This window comes from Macadamia integrifolia, chromosome 3 (genome assembly GCF_013358625.1).
Source record: "Macadamia integrifolia cultivar HAES 741 chromosome 3, SCU_Mint_v3, whole genome shotgun sequence".
Classification (NCBI taxonomy): domain Eukaryota; kingdom Viridiplantae; phylum Streptophyta; class Magnoliopsida; order Proteales; family Proteaceae; genus Macadamia; species Macadamia integrifolia.
The window spans coordinates 8,264,074-8,271,130 of NC_056559.1; the positions used below are offsets into that span (position 1 = coordinate 8,264,074).

A 7,057-nucleotide genomic window follows, 5' to 3' on the forward strand; every position below is an offset into this window, starting at 1 on the left:
GGTTTAAATTTAATGAGAAACTGATTCCATAGAATGTGATTTGATGGAAAATTCGAACCAAACACCCCCTTAGGGTTCCAACAAAACAGGGTGTTGAGAGGCTTAGAAGCTGACGAGAGTAGGGGAAGCAGTTCTGACCATACCAAACGTTCAGAAACCGTTCAAAATGCACGGCTCCTCTGTTGAGTCCTGAATCCAGCTATTTTTGCAATGTCAAATCCTACTCAGAATGTTACGTGAACTCAGACTAGCCTGTATTTATGAATTTTATGTATTAAAAAACATTGTTGCTGATTTTTTTTTTTGACAGCTGAATGCACCCCTGAAGCAGCATTCTCCATTGTGGGTGACACTGTCGTATTTGCAAGTGGAAGTCCATTCAAAGATGTGGATTTGGGTATGCACTATAATACATGCATGGCCATAATTATCTACTTTATTTATTCGTTTTCCATACTTTTGATGGGAAACAAATTAACACTTCATTAATATAAAGACAAGCCCTAAATCCTGCAAATAGCATGAACCTAACATAGTGATTACGTACAATGTGAACAGCCTTGACACCCATTATACACACTAATCCTCTTCGGCTCCCAGTGGCAATGACTTTTGCCTTACCCCTCACATGCTTCATATGTTCCAAAGAAAGTTGCTTCTCTTCCTTCAAAATTTCAAATAAGCAATGCCTTTTCTTTACTTTTTGATGCATGCTTTGCATTTCACATGCATTTCGAATTTGATGGAAGATTGAATTATTTGATGACATAAGCCTTTTTGGATCACCTCTTGTGAATTGTCGCAGGAAATGGTCGAATTGGCCACAGCAATCAGGGAAACATGTACCTCTTTCCAGGGTTAGTGTTAATTTATGTGTTTATATTCTGAAGGTCAGCCTTCCTGGGGATGAACCGACTATCTATCTGATCATGCACGATTGGGCTAGGTACTCTTCTATCTGGCTCACGCATATTCAATGTTTCTGTTGCAATGTATTTTATTGAAACCCATAAAACCCTTAAAATCCCTGATTCAAACCAGAGAGGTAGAAACCCTTCTCACTCTCTTTCTCTCTCCAACTCTCTTTCTGATTGCATTTTAATTTCAGAAAAGAGGGGAAGTTCTTTAGTTGTGAGAGCTGAGGAAACAGTGACCTCTGCATCCAACATTCGATCTTCACTGCAGATTTGGTAAGATTTTCACTATTATTTTAATTTTATGCAGGTGTTTCTCATCATAAATTTTTTATCTTTTAAATACTCTAACTCATACAGTTTGTGATCCGAATCTGGTTTAAGGCCATCTAAAATGATGAATTCAATGATTTGATGCGTTATCTGTCACTCAGAAATTTAAATTTCAGATTCCGTGCTTTTCCCTTGACCAGATTTCAGTGTTCTATAGCTTTATAAGTCTATTCTTTTGTTGCATAGGTGATGCTAATTAGGGGATTTTCTCATTATCAAAATTTGTTTATTGAGAAGCTCTTGTAGTTAAGTTTGTAATTCATCAAACTAACTCAGATATGGTGATTTCCTTACTCTTGAAGGTCGTCTCATTTCAAGCTTAGCAACCAATGGCCATTATTTAGATTTTTGCGTAGTGTTTTCTTATGTTCAGTACCCATTGTTGGATATTTCCTTTAATCCACCCAATATGAATATCCCTACAGGTGTTGTGATGGCTTGGATTTTTTTTTTCTTTTTTTTTGTAATGATATTCAACAATCTTACCATGCAATTTGAAATTCAGATTTTTAATGTTCTTGTGATTGCTTCACATCTTAGACGTATGAGGTTTGAAAAAGTTAATTCTAATGCTTTTTTGTAAAAAGGTGATGTAGAGATAGATTATTGTCATATATTCTATTTAACTTAGTAGTTAAATAGGGGAATGGACAAGATAAAAAATAGCATTTATTAATTATGGATAGACTTGGAACTAATTTTGTTGGCGTACCTCTCCCTCTCTCTCTATTTGCAATGGTGTGCATTTATTTAAACTAATTTTTTTTGCTCTTTTTTCCCCTACAGATATTTTGATAATAGGGCAAAGGGGATGAATTATTGCTTTGATAATAGGGCATAAATTTGCACCAACATCAATTTGATATTCTGTTTGGAGATAGATCTCTTTGCGATCGTAAAAAATAATCATGAGTTACCCTCTCTCTCACTTTCTCCTTCTCCTTCTTGAATCTAGGTTGTTGTCTATCTTTCTCCTGTTCAAAGAAGGATTTGAATTTTTACAACTTCTAATTTTATTTGCTATTTTTTTTTTGTCACATCGATTTCTCGCCCCAATCTCTCTCTCTCTCTCTTGAATTGGAGTGAATTTGTTAAACTCTAATTTCTGTTGCTCATTTTTTTCCCTACAGATAATTTAGTACACAGATTGCCAGTTTCAGAGTCTTACAACAGCATTCAAACACTCCCATCACTAGCGCTCCTCTCTTGCATCCCTCTTCGTGTTTGATCATTAAGGGTTGTTCTCCCACAATCTTCTCCCTTCTTTTATGTCTATCAGTCTTACTTCATCTCTCTCTCTCTCTCTCTCTCATTGATCCAACTATTTCTCTCACAGGAGAACTCTTCATACCTATTTTTTGTAGGTAACGTAAAAAGGAGTTGAGGCATGAAGGCTCAAGAACATATCCTGTTTAGGTCATTGAACAAAGAGAAAACCCTCTGTGATTAGGAGTATCTCCATATCCCAATCATGTGATGTTTCAAAGTTACGTTTTATAACATTGATGCTCAATACAATGATTTTTTTTTTTCTCGTTCTTTTTCTCATGTGAAGTTGTCGCCGAAAATTGGTTTTATTACAGAAAGGTTAAAAAATACTATGGGTAAGATTTGTACCTTCCACCTTATTTTCATGTGTCTGTTGCTTTATTTGCTTTGTTGATCATTCTCCCTTTCCATCTCACTCTTCCCATGTATGACCACACGTGCATTTGCACATGTAATTTTTACTATATATATATACACTAGTAAAATATATATATATATATATATATATATTTGGCAGTAATTAAATTAAAGACCCATATTTGGGTGTCTAGGTTTAAAGAGAGTTAAAAAAAAAAGAATTAAAGAGAGCAGTTACTCTTATTTTCCTAAATGGGATGAGATCAGAAGTGCATCGGATGGTTGAGAGGCACTTGGGATGCGTGGCCCAGTGCTTACTTAGAATGTAGATATATTCTTGGCAGTAATTAAATTAAAGACCCTTATTTGGGTGCCTAATGGTGAAAATCAAACCAAACGGTTTAAACCTAGCCCATACATTAAATAAAGCAAAGAAATAAAGAAACAAAATTAGAAATGATTGCAAAAGAAAAATAGGCCTCATACCCTATTTAGGAGTAGAAAATAGATTCTACTTGAATGCCGAGTTAGAAGTGGTATATGATTCCTGAATATTCAAAAGAAATTGATAAATTGCATATGTACTATACAATATGAACAATATAAGGAGCAAGTGAATTTCCATTTATTACAAAAATGATCACACTTATGCCCAATCCCGGCATGTTGGTATTGCAAAACTATATTGGTCTTTTTATTCCAAACTCTGTCTGATGAGTGGTTAAATACTCTTAAATAATGAATATGTTGCAGGGCTGTAGGGCTTCATAAGCAAACTCATACATTGTCCAGATTGCAAAAGAAATCACAAAACATGAAAAGAGAAAGAAAAAAAAAAAGAGAAAAAGCCTTGATATCCCCATCCTTTAGTTTAAGGATTAACTTTCTATAATGAGAAACGAAAGGATCGGCATTTGGAAACATCATATGAAGATCTTTGTCTAGCCAAATTATCGTGATCATGAAGATTGTATTAAGGAAGGTAATGAAGGATATTTCAAGTTAAAATCAACTTGAAAGAAACCAATAACCAAATCAACTATTTGCAAATATCATAGTGAAATGCTAAAGTCGTCTTATAATTTCTTCATATCTTACCATAATAGAATGGTATCAACTCACCATAAGTTAGGCCAAGCAACATATGAGCAAGTTGTACTAATGCTTATATGTGTAAGCATTAGTATGATAATCTTTCATATGCACAAAAATATTTGGGTTGATCTTTCATTGGTTGACAAATCTCAACTGGAATGCCATGATAATTGAGTTCTATTGGATTAATTTAGAACAACTTGTGACTTTTGATATCAACTCATAAGATGCATTGGTCATGAGTATCAGTTAAGAGTGAAGAATTACATGAAAAAGTATAGAAGATTTCTTCCTTCCAATATATCATTATGAGAAGCTATCTTGTGGGTGCATCCTGTTGTATGCAATAATGAACTGGTTACCTTGATTGGATGTCATCAAGTCAATATTCCCATGTCCAAAAACAGTCCATTCTTGTTAGCCATCACTAAATTCAGGATTAAGAATCATACCTACTCTATACTATGGTTTATGGGCTTCATTGAAACACTGAAAATCAATATAAAAGAATATATCAATTAAAGTTCTTATCCATTCCTTAATAGGTTGTAGTACACTTTCTGTCAAGTTTTCTAGCCTTAGTTTGAGCTCCTATCGTATGAACTATGTTTGTAGTACATTTGTTATCTAAGTTTGCATATCTAGATGACTTCACATATCAATAGAGCCAGTCAATTGATGCTTTGCATTAGAAACCTTTGGGGTACGGTATTTGTAACATAAACTACAAGATTTCCACTATAGGAAGTTTCTTTTTTTTGGGTAGAACTACTGTCGGAAGTTGCAAAAAAATTAAATCAACATATTAATTATTATTAAAAAAAGAAAAATTTTCTGACACTCATTAGAGGGTTAACCCAAGATTAGATATGATAACACCATAAACGAATAGAAAAAATCCAAACATTTCTTGAATCATAAAAGAGGAAACAAACTGTATTACTCGTTAGATGATAATATAAAAATCATTTAAACTGAATCTTGACAATTTAATTATGTAGAAAAAAGTATGGATAAAAATTCCTAGATAACCTAAATCAGGAAACAAATTAAAATATGAGTAAGAAAAATGCTCTTTTCTAATTTTTTATGCATTTTATCAAACACATATTTCACATCTTTTTGGGTAAGTCCATCAAATGCATTTGTGTCGATGTAATACAACATATGATATCACAAGGTTCAATTTTGCTCATGTGTCTTGGACTTTCTTAGTCTAGGTGAATTGTGGGATCATGCAGTGGCTAAGGTTTTCCTAGTATACCCAAACTGTGGGTTAAGTTTTCTCAGTCCAAAAAATAAAAAAAAATAAGATAAAATAAATAAGTAAAAATTAGGGATAACATGTTTCATGATCAATAGCTTAATTTATAGTCCCATAGGCCAGAAGAATGCTAAAAGACATGTTTCCAACTTTGTGGGAAGATAGGAAGATACACAACATGAGAGCAAAGAATTAATCCAATTTAGCCAAAAAAATTGTCTTTACAAGTATGTGTTCTTCAACAAGGAGGCATAAAAAAAAATAAAAAAAAAAAAAAAAATGAAGAAGAAGAAGAAGAAGAAGAAGAAGAAGAAGAAGAAGAAAGAAGAAAAAGAAAAACTAAGAATCCATTTACATCTGAAAATAAATTTGAGATCCATAGATAAGATCTTTTAAACCTAAAATCACAAATTAATAAATGAAAAAAAAATCCTAAAATAAACAATTGAGTTTATGTAAGATCTCAAATACCCTAGGCCTTGTTCTTGTATGCCTTCTTTGACAAATGAATGTCATCCCAACTGATTTAAATGAATGTCATCCCAATTGATATGTGCACAAAGAATGGGACATACTGTAGCTTCTGGAACTCCACATACATTGCTTAGATAAAAATTATATTGTCCTCTACTTCCACGACATGCTTTTTGTAGAGAGTCCATGTCAAATCCTGGATTTAATTGGGAGGAAATTAAAGAAAGAACATTATTACTAAGTAGGCATTCATGTTTCTGAAAACCCATTTATCAATGTTTGTAAGATAGAAAAATACTTACCAAGCAAAGGAGCCTTGTCAAAGACCCATTTAAATACATTGTAATAATCATCATAAACTATATCAACATTTGGGTCATCCCTCAGTTATTGCAAGGCTTGTGAAACATTGCAAAGTTATTTAATACTGGCACAGTAAGAAATAATAATTTATTTACAATAATAATATGATTAATTATATGTAGCAATGGTGAGGAAACTTACCATAGCAATTGTTTTGATGGATTGAATAATATGAAGCACCAAACCCTGTTGCAGGTTGTCCATGGTTTTGCCTAGGAAGAAGGGATGATTATAATCATTACCATCGATCTCCCTGCGAAGAAAATTGATCTTTTAAGCTTCTCCTCACAATCTGAGTAACAAGTTGATTTGAGGCGGGTCTTGAGCCAAATGTCAGTGATTTACGAGCAAAAGAAAAGATAATTTGAGAAATATATAAAAGAAAATTACATACCAATATAGTTAATCATAAAAAGACCATTGGAGCATCGTCCCGTAGGCTGATTTCTAAAGAAAGAAATACGTAAGGAAGGTTGGCAAACACCAAAGCCACTAGAGATGTAGTTTCTTGGATGAGATTGCCAGTATTAGATATTGAAACACCCACATTATATATGTCACTGGGAGAGCATAAACTGATCAAGTTAGCAGAAGAAAGAAGTGGAAGAAGAAAGAGTTAAAAGAAAGAAAACAAACAAATAAATTGTAGAAGATAAGAAGTGCATTATAGGATCAGAAAGCCAAGATGTATACCTTATATTAAATCATTGGATAGGAAGAGAAAAAGCTAAAGAACTGCATAAGAAACCCTACAAGAGCTTACCTGAAACCAAAGGAATGGTAGAGAAAGCAACGTAAATAGAAGTGAGGGAGGGGGATGGAGAGGGATAGAGATTTAGTTTCCTGATAAACATGATAAGAGGGAGAGTTATAGTAAGATAAACTCATCCAGTATAATTATCTGATAAAACATGGAGAGAGAGAGAGAGAGAGAGAGAGAGAGAGATTTTGTTTCCTAATGAAGGGGGAGGGAAGAGGGAAGATTTTT

At 33.4% G+C, this 7,057-nt stretch overlaps 2 long non-coding RNA genes across 3 annotated transcripts; one reads left to right on the forward strand and one right to left on the reverse strand.

Annotated features, from left to right (window-relative positions):
* The first annotated feature begins 808 nt into the window (after positions 1–808).
* Positions 809–2,411, forward strand: LOC122073319. Of its 2 annotated transcripts, none has more exons than XR_006138755.1 (3): positions 809–946; positions 1,109–1,190; positions 2,378–2,411. It is a non-coding gene; the product is annotated as an uncharacterized LOC122073319 (long non-coding RNA). The 2 variants fall into 2 exon arrangements; XR_006138754.1 differs by lacking the exon at positions 2,378–2,411 and adding an exon at positions 2,034–2,086.
* A 3,248-nt stretch (positions 2,412–5,659) lies between these two features.
* On the reverse strand, positions 5,660–6,602 carry LOC122073139. The gene is made up of 3 exons (XR_006138673.1): positions 6,464–6,602; positions 6,211–6,322; positions 5,660–5,902 (listed from the first exon to the last, which is right to left on the reverse strand). It is a non-coding gene; the product is annotated as an uncharacterized LOC122073139 (long non-coding RNA).
* Between the last annotated feature and the right edge of the window lie 455 nt (positions 6,603–7,057).